This window comes from Cavia porcellus, unplaced genomic scaffold (assembly GCF_034190915.1).
Source record: "Cavia porcellus strain 051 isolate PalLab524CR breed Dunkin Hartley unplaced genomic scaffold, mCavPor4.1 scaffold_14, whole genome shotgun sequence".
In the NCBI taxonomy this organism is placed as follows: Eukaryota; Metazoa; Chordata; class Mammalia; order Rodentia; family Caviidae; genus Cavia; species Cavia porcellus.
The window spans coordinates 73,255,272-73,269,802 of record NW_026947497.1 but is presented as its reverse complement, the minus strand read 5'-3'; the positions used below and the strand labels follow the sequence as shown (position 1 = coordinate 73,269,802).

The following is a 14,531-nucleotide window of genomic DNA, read 5'->3' as shown; positions in this document are numbered from 1 at the left end:
AAAGGCTGTACCAGTCTACACTCCCACCAACAGTGCAGGAGAGTTCCTTTTCCCCCACAGCCTCTCCAGCATTTGTTGTTGGTAGTTTTCTTGATCCTGGCCATTCTTTCTGGAATGAGATGGAATCTCAGTGTTGTTTTAATTTGCATTTCTCTAATGAGTAATGATGATGAACATTTTTTCATGTATTTACTTGCCTTTTGTATTTCTTCATCTGAGAAGTGTGTATTCATCTCAGATACCCATTTTTGGATTGGGTCCTTGAGTTTTGGGGATCTGATTTTTTTTTTTAGACAGAAGTCCTTTGTCTGAGGGAAAGTTCACTAAGATTTTTTCCCAGTTTGTGGGTTTGCTTTTCACTATACTGAAGATTTCTTTTGACATGCAGAAACTTTTTAATAAGATATGATCCTAGTTATTGATTCTGGGAAGTATTTCCCATGTGGTTTGATTCCTGTTCATGAAGTCTGTACCTACCCCTATGTCTTCAAGATGTTTACCTACTTTGTTTTCCAATAGATTTAGTGTTTCTGTTTTAGTATTCAGATCTTTGATCCATTTAGATTTTAGTTTAGTATATGGTGATAGACTTGGGTCTAGTTTTAGTTTTTGGCATATGGAGAGCACCATTTATAAAAGAGATTTTCGTTCTTCCAGTGAACATGTTTGGCCCCTTTATCAAAGATAAGGTAGTTGAGTGTGTTGGTAGTTGTGGTTGTAGCTCCTAATCTATTCCATTGACCTTCAGATCTGTTTTTATTCCAGTACCATGTTGATTCTATTACAGTGGTTTTGTAGTATAATTTCAAGTCAGGGATTGTGATGCCTCCTGCCTTGCCTTTGCTGCTTAGAATTGCCTTTGCTATTCTAGGTCTCTTCTGGTTCCAGGTGAATTTCAGGAGTGATTCCTCTAGGTCTGTGAGATATGTTGATGGTATTTTCATTGGGATTGCTTTGAATCTGTATAACAATTTTGGGAGAACGGCCATTTTCACAATATTTATTCTCCTTATCCATGAACAAGGGATGTCTTTCCATTTTCTGAGATTATCTTCAATTTCTTTTTTCAGGCTATTGTAGTTTTTTCTGTATAGATCTTTTACTTCTTTCATGAGATTAATTCCTAAGTATTTCATTTTTTTGGATGCTAATGTGAATGGTGTGGCTTCTCTTATTTATCTCTCCTTAATTTTGTTGTTAGTGTATGGAAATGCTATTTATTTCTGAGTATTGATTTTGTATCCAGCTACATTGCTGAATTTATTTATTATATCTAGGAGTCTTTCAATGGAGTTTTGGGGATCTTCTATGTAGTGTATAATGTCACCTGCAAATAATGATAATTTAACTTCTTCTTTTCCTATCTTTACCCCTTTTATTCCCTTCTCTTGTCTCATTGCTCTGGCTTGTATTTCCAGTACTATATTGAATAGGAGCGGTGATAAAGGACATCCTTGTCTTGTGCCTGATTTTAAGGTCAAGGACTTCAGTTTTTGGTCACTAAATATGATGCTGGCTGTTGGTTTGTCATAGATGGCCTTTCTCATATAGAGGTAAAGACCATTTATTCTAGTTTTCTGTAAGGTTCTTTTCATGAATGAGTGTTGGACCTTATCAAAAGCTTTTTCTGCATCTATAGAAATGATCATGTAATTCTTACTTTTCATTTTATGGATATGGTGGGTTACATTTATTGATTTACCTATGTTGAACCATCCCTGCATGCCCGGGATGAATCCCGTTTGGTCATGGTGTATAATCTTCTTAATGATTTGTTAGCTGTTCCCTAGTTGCACTCTGAACACGACTAGGTGAAAGCCTGCCCTCCAAACCCCAGTGCACGAGGGCAGGGCCAGCAGCAAGGCCTTCATCACTTTTTTTTCCTTTTTCAGAGAATTACAATTTTTATTTTAATGTTTTAACTGATATAAAAATAAAAAGCATGCATATTTAAGTGACAGTTCATAATAGTTCAATGCACATACACGTTGCGTGATGCTTAAGTCAGGGTAAACATCTGCCCCTTGAAACACTGATCATTGTTTTGTGATGAAAATAAAATGCTTTCTTTGAGCTTTTTGAAATATGAAATGATCATTATCTACAGCCTCCTAGTGTCCAGTATCACCCCAGAATTTCTTGCTCCTGTTTTACTGGTAATTCCTCCTTTTAGCTCAGTTGTATTCCATTGTCTTGATATACAACAGTTTACCTCTTAACCTCTTGATAAATATATAAATTATCCACTATTGCATAACATGTTATGCTAAAACTTCATGACTTTAAAATGTAAGCTTTCGCTAACTCTCAGTTTCTGCGGGCAGAATATATGGGAGCTGCATAGCTGATTATTTCTGGCTCAAGGTCCCTCATAGAACTGTGGTCAGAATGTTGGTCAGGTCTTAGTCTGAAGCCATCTGAAAAGCTTCCTGGCACTGGAAGAGTCACTTCCAAGATGACTTTTTTATGTATTTTCCCGAGTACTGTGCTTAGTACCCAGTAAATATTTTCAAACATGTGCTGCAGAGTTAAAGCTCTGACTTAGGAGGTTCTTAAATTTTAGGCCAAAGTGTTGACCACTTTCCTTTCCTTCCCCATGCCTAAGCTATGAAGAATCAGGGCAGGTTCTGAATAGACAGTGCTGCAATCACCTATGATTTAGACACCTGGTTTTAGTCACAGGAAGTGACCTATTTCTAAGTGGAACCAGCGCCACCAAATTGGGAAGTGCTAGGCAGAGGTTCAGGAGTTCATTTTGGGGACTGCAGCCTTTAAGCAAGAGCTTCTTGGTAAACAGTCATCATCACAGTCCTTCCTGGAGGGCCAGCCCAGTGGATTTCAAATGAAGCATCCAAACAGAGGATTTTGTTCTTGAATCTTAGATATGCTAGGAGTTCAGTCTTCATTGTATTAGGCCTACAGGGCTAATAATGATTTTCATACAACACACACAGAATTTGTGCTCTGTGAAAGTTGGTTTGTTTGGCAATATTAACTAACTTGTTCACATTTGGGGAGGGGTTATTATTATGTATCATAAGAAACAGGTAGAAATGTTAATTGAAGAGTATTGATTGTAGTAGATTCTCATATACAATTCGTCCCCAAGCAGCATGATGAAGTCACCACTTTTATGGCTCCAAATCAAGGGTCTCTGTGGACTAACAGACACTATCTCTCACTCCTGTGAGCCTTGGCTAGGAGTGACTGGGATTTAGATTCACCTTAGCGTACAAAGGTGTCTCAGTCAGTTTCTCATCACTGAGACAAAACACCTGACACCCACAATTTAAAGGAAAAGTTTGTTTTGGCTCATGGTTTATAGAGGATTCAGTCCATGGTCAGCTGGCTCCAATGCAGAAATGGCATAGGGGAAGGACCTGGGCAAAGAAAGCTGCTACCATCGTGGCAGCAGGAGGAAGGGAGAGGAGGGAGGAGCCAGGGAAGGTAAGCCCTTCCGGGTCATGTAGCCACTGACCTTTCTCTAACGGGGTGCCATTCTGCTCACTCATCATCCAACTACTCTCCAAACACACGATGCTTCCAGGGGACATGTTTTATATAAACCCAAATGAGAAGCTTGGATAGTACAGAAGAGCTCGAACCTATCAGTGTACTTCTATTCCTAAATGACGTTTGTTGAATATGTGCAAGGAGGGACATAGACATGGTGGCAAGTGAATGTTGTGAACACACCCATGACATTATCATTTTTAACTATTGAAAATGTCTTCTTGTCCTGTTTGTTTGGAAAAACATTACATATCCAAATTTGGTTGAATTTTATTTTCTCTTTTGGGTTACAAGTAAGAAGTGAATTAGCCTGAGTTCTTCAGAGAAGTAGAACCAGTGGGAGACTTATTTACTTCTTTATTACAAGGAACTGGTTCATGTGATTATGAAGTCTTATTAATCCAAAATGGGCAGAGCTGAGGTTAGCTGTGTAGGACAAAGAGCCATTAACTTGGTACAAGCATCTATAAAGCAAGAAATCCTCTCTTATTCAGGAGAGTCAGCCATTTGTTCTATTCAGGTTTTCAGCTGATTACATGAGGCCCAGCTACATTGTAGATGGCAAATTTTCCCACTCCCTGTACTAATTTAGATGGAACTCTCACCTAAAACCTCCTTCACACAAACCTGCATAATGTTTGGTCAAATACCTGGGTACTTTGTAGCCAGTCAGGTTACCACATAGATTTAACTATCACATTGTCTGTGCTCATACTTTTTTTTAACTACAGGAAGTACAGCCTCTGCCCCTTCCTAAGATTCAGTGGAAGTTCTCTCCAGAGGTACATTTCTCATGAAATCAAAAATGTCCTGTAAGCGTCCTCTCAAAATAACCTTCCTAGATCTGGGTACCAAATGCAGAATAAGATTCTGTGTAAATCTTTCCTCAACATTTTAGACCTTGGCTGGACCAAGAATCAAACATACTTTTCCTAAATATTATTCTTTCATTGCTACAGCAATATTTTTATCCGCCTTCTCTCCTCTTTCCCTATAATGTTTTAAACCATGTATTGTATGTAAAACATTTCCAAGAGTTGTAGAAAGTGTGAGGGTAACTTTGAAATAGTTCCTGTGTAAGCTTTTGGAATGTTCCATAAAGAGGCATTGTGAGCTTACTGAGTCTCCTTTGCATTTTAAATTTTATATTAAAAATTAGAATTGTTGGTATAAATTTTTGTGAATAGATACATATTTTGTTTTTATAGCTCTTCTTAAGGTAGTCTAGTAGATAATTTCTAAAACACCTAAGAGACCAGTTTGTAGAATTACGTTACTTACCATACACTGGTCTCAGTGAGTAGCTTTCCTACCCGTTTACTGATGAATCTTTGAACTTAAATAAGGCCTAAAATACTCTACATGTCACTTCTATATTTCCATGAGTTTGTTGTTGCTTGTTTTGTTTTGTTTGATCATTATAAAGCTTTTGTTGCCTTTCTATGGCACCTTTTCTTGATTACTTTTGATAGATGTTTCTTTTCTCCTTACGCACCTGTTCATCAGCATCATTAATCACGCAAAGGTGCGCAGAGTGTCAATCTGGCTGTGACTGTGTTCACGCTGCTCCTGCTACAGCACTTTCTCAGGTGGACTGAAGCAAGAGTGCCCAGGACATGTATGGAAAAAAAGCTAAGCAGTGGAGACCATCAATTGTGTAAAGCACGTTCTCAGTTTTACGATCTGGGAGAATGGAAAAGCAGAAAGATTTTCCAATTGAAAACTCTTCTTCTTGAAAACAAGAAGAATTGCAAAACTAAGGAAGAAAGGGAGGAGGAGGAAGAGGAAGAAGAGTTGTGTTTATTAATTGCTTTCATCCAGGATCTAGGTTACTGTCAATGAGGTCTCATGATGAATCTGATTTCCTAATTCATCCTCAGATATTTATGTTCTCATTTGTGCAGAAAATTGTCTATCACATAGCATGCACTGTATATAACTCAGAAACATTGAGGTTCTTATTACCATACATTAGAACTATGATAAAATCAAAACTAAAACCAAAACAGAGCTAAGGATCCTGGGTGCCCAGAGAATTCCTAGGCAGGGAAAGGATACCTGGCCTCTAAGGAAGACCTCTTAGGAGCTCTGGGCATTGCTGGGTCAGGGTTGGTGAAACCTTTAGATTGCTACCAGGGCAGTGGTGAGGAAGGTGATCTGGTTTGGTTGTGCAAGAAGCCGCTACTTGTGTTGCAGCTTCGATGTTGGAGAAACAAATGCAAAATATGCAGAAGCCAAACTGCTGCTGTGGGAAAGCAACTTCCAAACAAGGGGGGAATTTAAAAGATGTGATCTGAATATGGCAAATATTCATGAGGCCCAAGAACACTAGTGAGCTTTAACAAGTTGGCCGCACAGCTTTTTCCTTCTTGCATGAGGGAGCCGGACCCCGGCTGCAGAGACCCCACACCCTCCTCTCGGTGCATCTTCTGCCTGTTGTACAGCTTCTTGTGTGCTCCATCGCGCTGGCAAGGATCCCAGAACTGTGTGAGTCAGTTTTGCGCTGAACCTCAGCATAATGGAGAAAGGGCTATTTTGGGATAACAGGCATATGATCAGCTCTTTTTTTGGGCAGATTTCACAGGCCACGATGTTTGCAGAAAGAGTGACTTTCCAGAATACCTCCCTTTCTGCTAGATCGCAGAAAACCATTTCATCAAGTCATTGCCTCTCTGGCAGAGACGATTTCACATTTGACATTGACAGTCCATTAATTGTGTTAACAAAGGTAATAGCTTGAAAGCGTTTTAATGGAAGATGTTTGTGGTTAATAAGCCACCCCCACCACGCCTGCCCCGTGGTAGAGATGAAAGTGGAGACTCATTTGGAAGGTGTGGAAGGTGAATGGAACATGGAACCTTAAATGAATACAACTCCGTCTGTCCCTCCTTTTCCCAGTACTACATCATTTGCTTTCCTAGCTTTCTGAGGACCAATGCCAAGCGCCTCCTGTTTGGAGAAGTTATTGAGAACGGATATGCTGGGATTATAAGCAATTTCACTATGTTTTTTTCCCCTGTGGGTATTATTACTATTACTTGCAGTAAATATATATCCTTTTGGTAAAAAGCTAAGAGCAGAAAATATTTTATAAAAATGACATGATGTGTCTCTGTGTGCACACATGCATGTGTGCACGTGTGTGTGTGTGTGTGTGTGTGTGTGTGTGTTGATTACTAGGACTGTGAAGTCTGTGGACCTGCATTCCACTAGATGTCACACAGACAACGTGATTCTATGAATACCACAGATCTGAATGATTTCTGCATGGTATGCACTGTGGTGTATTGTCTGTTTCATAATCTAGCCAACTGTATGAGGTAAACTCTTCTCAATTCAATCCTTCTTTAGACTGAGAGCTCTAAGGTGACTACAAAGTCTCTACTTTCAGATACACTGCAAAAATTCATATTCCACACATACATTTGTCTCTTTAGCATCACATTTTTCTCTTCTGGAAAGTTCTTAAATTATATCCTTTGGGCCATGGTTACATGATTTTCTCCTAATATCTGCCTATAAATAAACTTTTTCGGATAAATTATAGACATGGATACTAAATGTTTGCTGAAGCTCACTATGTGATTTCCATAGGAGACTCAAACTCAGCGTGTCCTAATCAGTCTTCCTCACTGGAAACAAAAACCAGTGAACACAAATAAACACACAACTGTCTTAAATCTCTGTGTTGGTGGATGGTGTCTGTGTGTTTCTAGTTGTTTAGGACTGGACTTCGTTCACCATTGCATTTTTGTTCTTTAAATCCACTTATTTATTAAAACCTAAACACAGTGTCTTTGGATCTGCTTTCTCTTGCAAATCCTCATTGTTTTTTCTCAGTTCAGGACCTCATGACTGTTCTGTAATCCTCAGAGCAGTTTTTCCATCCTCATATCCTTTGCCTTGTCCCTATCCTACCTCTGTTGTACCCACATTTCTCTAAAACACAAATGTGAGCTGTGTTTCCCTTGTCACCTTCTATCACCTTGGACACAGCCCAAACTCATTTGCATAGTGCTTTCATATCTCAATAAATGAAGTACAGGGTCTGGGATCAGACGGATCTGAGTTCAAATCTTTATCTGGCCACACACCAGGTGTGTGACCTCTGAAAACTTCTTTCCTTAGGGTTCAATGTCCCCATCTGTGAGATGAGAATAGTAATGACAGCAACCTGAAGAAAGCCTTAGCTCAGTTTCACGGTACTTGGTTTTTTTCCCTCTAATTCTGGACATTATATTTCCCCAGCACTTTGCTTAGACAAAGAAATAAACAGAAACAGCGTGTCACTTCTGTGTAGTAGCACTGTGTTAATGCTGCAAGGCTCTTTGAAGAATGTGAACACAGGTGTTGATAGGGATGTTTCCATGTGAATTAAGGAAACTGAACACCGAGCTAACACGTAAGAGACAGCTGCCCTGAGAGGTATGCAAATCCCAGCAGAGTATGGGTGGATGAGAAATAAACCTTGGACAAAGCAACTGAGGTATAGGGGTTGACACCATAAGGTCAGCTCAGACTAAGCTCACATTCTACCTCAAAGGCTATCGTGAGAAATTATATAAACTGTGATGACAAGTGGCATGAGCCTTGGCACCGAGCAAGTGTTCAGTTAATGGTTAGCTTTGCAGGCAATATCTGTTCCCTACTTTTCACTGGCATTTTTTTAGTCCCAGGCTCCTCCCCATTTGCTGTTTGACATCCCAGCATCTTTAGATACCACAGATCCTTGGCAGTTACTGCTTTTTCCTCTCTTGCTCAATTGATAGTTTACTCAGCTCTTGAAAACCAACTTACACGCATCTTCTGTGAAGCCTTCCCTTACCCCTGCATCCACCCAAAGCCAAGACGCCTTCCTTGAGGTCTATGTGCCGGTGTACAAAGGCTCCCTCCTTAGCACCTGAGCATAGCTCATAGCATGAACCTTGCATCTGACTCTCCTACGGGGTAGTAGGCTCCCTGAGAAGATAGTTCTGTCTTACACATCTTCTATACTGTCTCAAAATGCCAAAGTGTCTGCCGCAAAGTAGATATTTATTAAGCGTGTGAGTAAACAAATACAATCCTAAAACTAACAACTCAATTCCACTACCTGATAAATGATTGGCGTATGGTATCAGTGCTCTCACTTCTCTGAAATCCTCACATTCTCCACCGCCTTTCAGTCCCAGCATGCTTTGACTTTGTGATGATCAGCTGCCTAACTTTCTAATTCTACAGGTGAGGAAACTGAGCCCAGGGAGAAGGCACAGGTGGTGCAGCAAGCTGGTGTCAGAGTGTGGCTATTACTGCTCTAAACAGCTAACCAGGTGAAAGCGTCAGGGAACTATTACATGTATATTTGTAAGCTCCTTGCAGGAAGTGTGGGGCACTCATGGGACCACTGCAGCACACTGGATGGTAGACCCTAGAAAGATTGATCCTTGCCCTAACCTTCCACACCTTGTGCCTGTGATCTTATTTGGGGGAAGGACCTTTGCAGATGGATGTCACCCTCCAGATGAGGTCATGCAGATTAACTGCATGGATCTTAAATCGAATGACAGTTGTCCTCATAAGAGACCCACAGAGAAACACAGGCCAAGGAAGACTTCGTGAAGATGGAGGCAGAGACTGGAGTTTTGCACCACGAGTCAATGAAGGCCTGGCGATCTCAGAAGCTGCAGGGAGAAGGCAGCCTGGTCCTCTAGAGCCTTGGAGGATTGCAGCTCTGTGAACACTACAGTTTTACAGGTCAGCTCTCCAGAGTCATCCTCTGTAGCCCGCAAATGTATAGCCATTTGCTTACAGTAGCCCTAGGAAACTGATGTGAACATCATTCGGAGCATAAACGCTTCGCTCCACCAGGCATATCTCTTCCCAGTGTAGCATTCTATAACACTGCCTGATACTTTTTAGTCTTTGTTACTCAAAAATAAAGAGACAAGCCTTTTCTCTTTTTTTCTGTTTTTATTTTGGCCCCCAAATTTAGTGTGGAAATCCTTAAAATCCCCCAAATCATTAAAGTATTGTCAGTTCTGTTCAAAATTTTAGATTTTCCCCCAGTGCTCTTGAAGGTATAGAGTAGAATCGAGTGTCCTCCAGAGGACATCTCCATAGAAACCTTGGCCTTACCTTGGAACCTCTGAGGAGTGTCCAGTACCCAGAGTAAAACTTAGATCTTATCCTGCAATAAGGGCAGGTCCTTGCAGACCTCGCAGAGAGGCGCTGTGGCTCAGAAGAGGAAACGTGTCTGTGGGACTTTTGGAGGGCCAGGGCCTTCTGTGGCTACCACTGCAGCTGCTGACTGATGGCGCGCAGTGTCTGAGGTGCCCCTAGTCCCCGGCATCCACGCGAGGCGCCCTCGGGCACCGGCTCCAGCTGCTTCTGCGCTGCGCTTTGCTGCCATCGTGTGGCCTTGCTGGGACTTGCTGGTGTTACCGGTTCTCGGGTTCCTGAGCTTCACAATAAATTTTCTAATTACGTATTTTTAGAGAATTTTTTAAAGCAAAGTGATTTTCCCCTTACAAAAGATACTAGGAATACAACTTTGAATTATTCCCTTTTTTCGTGTTGTTCGGGGGAAAGTTAGGGGAATAATCTTGGAAATATTACTTGAAAAATCATAGCAAGTATTGCTGGAGATTAAGTCTCTGCTGGTCCCAGAGTCAATGGAGAGTGAGGTAGACACTCTTCCTGGCCCAGGGGCGTCCATCGGACACAGTTACCAGAGTTTCAACATCTCCTCTCGAGTCTCCTGGACTCCCCACATGCGTCCACCAAGTCTTGCTAGCTTCTTTTTGCCCATTGTATCCTGTACTTATTCTGAACTCTCTGGATTCAATGGCTGTTTTGTATTTCTAGCCCTTGTTGCTTTTGTCTGATGACTTCAATTCTTGATCTCCCCGTCTTCATAATCTCACTTCTTTGCCTTACACATATTGTTAGATTAATTTTATGAAGTAGACACAGCACAGCATAGTAATTATGAGTAAGGTCGGGTGCCAGACTGGTTAAGTTTGAATCCCAGATCTGCTACTTTGGTTCTAAATGAGTAAGCTGAGACAGTGACCGAACCTCGCTGTATTTCCGCTTCTCTATTTGTAAAAGGAAGACACTGCCAGTGCCTACTTCCTAGATTTTTGGCAAAAGAGCAAGTGAACTTGCTTCAGAATGTGTAGAATTTGGTGTTCAGCTAATATCAGCTGTTTTTGTCCTCCCTGCTAGCATATGAATTCCTCTGAGTGCAAGATTGATTTGTCTTTGTGTCCACAATTTTACATGCAATTTTGGAGTGTAATTATTCAGTACCATTCTTTACACAGAAGTGAAGAATCATTCCGCTTTTGTGGCTATTTTCAGCTTACATTTTGAAACACTAGATCACCAAAATATTTCTAAGGATGTACTATGATATGTGTGTGAGTGTGTACACTCACGTTCAAAAATATCAAACGTGCTATGTTTTCAGTGAATAAACAGTGATTAACATTTATTGTGATTTCTATGCATTAGGCTCCTCTCAGAAGGTTTTATGTGAATAATTTTATGTAATACTCAAAACATGTAATCTATATCAACAAAGGTATGAAGGCTAGATTAGAACCAATGTAGTTTTCCCAAGCGTTGATGTTACTAAGTGATCTCCATGCTATAAACCTGTTCTCCAATTCCCGGTTTCGGTTCTGAGGCAAGGTTTCTGAACACTGATATGGAAACATTTTCTTTTCTAAATTTCAAGCCCTGTGAATGCAGAGCACCAAGCTCACTTCTGTATTCATGTTTCATCAAGCCTCAACTCATCGTAATCTATTTTGGGAACAGTGCTTCATGTGATAATGAACCATGATCACTGATTTCTCTTGTACTCAGATTGTTGTAAGTGTGAAGATAGTCTGGAGACACAAGAATGAAGTTTTTTAAGCTTGTTACAGTAGGTAAGGCAATGATTCCACTGCAGTTCGCATATGGTGGGACCTATCACAAACCACCTACTGGTCTGCTATCCGGTGTTAGAAATGCTACTTTAGAATACTGGCTGCACAGTATGGTCCTGGAAAAAGGCAAACCCTAAGAAAAACAACCTGAATCCTTAGATGGCCCAATAAGACTGTACATGATTTAGATTTTAGACTCAGTCCTGTTTACCTTCAGCAAATTTGAGCACTGAAAAATCTAGGTACGCCAACTGACACTCATCCATTGCTTGTAGTGAACACAGGCCTTTTAAAGTACTTTTCTCAAGCATGAGAGAAATTAATCCATATATAAAGTCTGTTGTATAGGGACTCATCATCTGTGAGAAAAAAGAGGCATTCTAATTTAGGAGACCCTTCTCAGAGGCCTGAGCTTTAATGACTAAGTTAAAACAGCTATTACCGTATTTGTCTGTTGATAACAATAAAGTTAAATACTGAATAACCGTGCGGAGTTTCTCTGTGTCCCAACACTGTAGTGACTTACACTTGTTACTGCCTACATGAACTGGTGGCAGAGCTGCTTTCTGAGCCCTGCTCCCTACCAGTCCCTGGCGCTTGTTGGAACCAGGATATCGCGTATACCTGTGCACCCACAGAGGTGTGTGTTTGTGAACCCTGGCGCAGGGTTCATGCATTTTCCCCATATTTTTATTTTTTTGAGTAGCGTCCTTCAGTCTCCCACATTTCTCAGAGAAACATCAAGTATGTCAGGCCCACCTGGGAACCAAGAAGCCTCTGAGAGCTATACCTAGTTCACAGGGTAAAACCCCACCAGAAATACTGAGAGTCAGCTGCAGCTAAGCCCCAGAGGTCGTGGTTACCACGTTAATGTCTAAGCCATCTGCCAACATCCCCGAATATGAACCATCAGGTTATTCTTCTGCTGATACAGAAGCCTTTGAGGATGGTTGTGAGGATTGCCATAAACTTTCAAAGTACGTTCAGGACTTTTTGAATCATCTTACAACCTGGTAGTTTTGAAACTAATTCTGAACAGTTTGCTTAGACCATGAACGTCTAGGTTACAGCAGATGATGCTTTGCAAGAGCTTGTGGACCACATCTGCCAAAAAGGCTACATCTGTCCCAGGTTTTTCTTGCATGAGGACCTGCCTGCATAACTACTTGTCCCATCATCTGACCCCCCAAAGAGTGGCAACTTGTGTCAGTAGCTGCTTCGAAGATGTTAAGTATGAAGTTAAAGATCAAGCTGTAAAAGGGAATGAAGTGGCTGAAAAATGATTCTCTGCATTTATACTCTTTCTAGGAGAACTTTATCTTACTTCGAGATCAAGGGTACAAATGAACAGGTTACAAGAGTATGCAAGTCCTCAGGTTGGTCTGCAGGAATTGCTGAATGCCCTCTTCTGGATGCTTGTCCTATGGATGATAATTTAATTTGTGGAATAAAATTCCTGAATTTTATGTGAATAAAATTACTAAGGTTAATCTTGAAAGATTTTGCAAGGAAAAATTCTAATACTGATATGGAAGAACTTATTCAGAGAATTAAAAATATTGTCCTACACCCAAACTTCAGCAGAAATGTAACAGAGATGCCCTTGAAGATTGTCAAATTGGGGTGGAATTCACACAATGCCAACATTAAAGAAGCAACACCTGAATAGGATTCTAACTACTTATGAGTCAACCACTATACACTATCTGGTATATAAAACCATCTGTAGCAGGTCCAAATTACCAAGAGAAATAGATAGAATAACTTAAAACACAGTTTTTCCAGATTATAAAAAATCTAGAATGGGTTTATCAGAGGCTGATGATTGATATTGAGATAATATCAATGATGAGACAGACCCAGAAATTGAAGATATTTATGAAAAGTTTTGTTTGGAATCAGAGCATAAATAAAACAGTAAAATGAAATTTAAATATCACTTTCATGGCATGGTATTGTACGGTAATTTAGCAGAACACAAGAAAGCAACAAAATGTGTCATGCCAAATTAAGGATGTGGAGTTACATTACTAATGTATACGACATTAATTTTAACACTAAGTGCCAAAATAAACTTTATTTCTTCACATTTAAATGTATATATCAAAATATGTACGTATATATACTGTTTTATAATCTACTGCTAATTTCACTGCTGTGGTTGCAGTAAAGTTGATTTTGAAATTAAAAAAAATACAAATTCTGTGAGCTATTTGGGTTGTTCATCCTTAAACTTGTCAAGTGTTAATAAAAATGTTATTGTCAAAAAATGTCATTCATAAAAACCTAATATTCATTCATGGTAAATATAGGAGTCTCTCACACGTCTATGACCTGTTTTCAGCTCTCAGGACTCTTTGGCTGTTCTTGACAGCTCACTGAGTTTCCTCATTACCCTGATCATTTTATTTCAGATTGCTCCTGTTGGACAGCAGTGTGTCTGTGAGTGTGTAAGTCAAACAATACTGGTTTCAGTAAGGGAGCTAAGTGTGAATGTTTGATGGAGAATGTTTCAGATGAGTACTGACACTGTGTGCATAAAAGAGACAGTTACTTGAAAGAGAAGTTTAGTGGCTGGAATGTAGTTTCTTAGCAGTAGGATTTGTATACTAGGTGGCATAATGAATACCTATTTGTTGATGATAAGTATGTTTTATTGAAGACGAGGTCTAATTCAAGATTATCAGTAACTTTCTTGTTGCTGGGGCAAAATACCTAACCTCACAACTTAAAGAAGGAGAAAGTTATTAGGACTCATTTTCAGTCCAGGGTTGGCTGGTTTCAAGGCAGGAAGAGTATAGTGTAAGAGACTTGCAGAGGAAAGCTGATCACATCATGATGACCAGGAAACAGAAAGCAAAGGAAATGCGCTCTTGTGGGTCACACACCCAGTGAACTGCCTCCAGCCAGCACCCCCTTCTAACAGCACTGTGGGCTTCTGAACTTAGTAGGTGATTCCACTGGTGGGGGTAGCACTTCATGACCGCATCCCCTAACAAAAGCCATCTCTCTGAGTGCCTGACGCTTGGGGGAGGGGCATTCTCCATCCAATCTATAACAGAGACAATCATTTGTCCTATGGTGAAAAGAAGACAAATACAA

The 14,531-nt window shown here is 40.3% G+C and overlaps 1 protein-coding gene and 1 pseudogene across 2 annotated transcripts in view; both read left to right on the top strand.

Moving 5' to 3' along the window:
* Fgf12 (fibroblast growth factor 12) overlaps positions 1-14,531 on the top strand; it is a 509,492-nt gene that overhangs the window by 129,175 nt on the left and 365,786 nt on the right. The gene's annotated exons all lie outside the window — the stretch shown is intronic.
* The window catches only part of LOC134478774 (polyadenylate-binding protein-interacting protein 1-like), a 31,973-nt pseudogene extending 17,442 nt beyond the window's left edge, over positions 1-14,531 (top strand).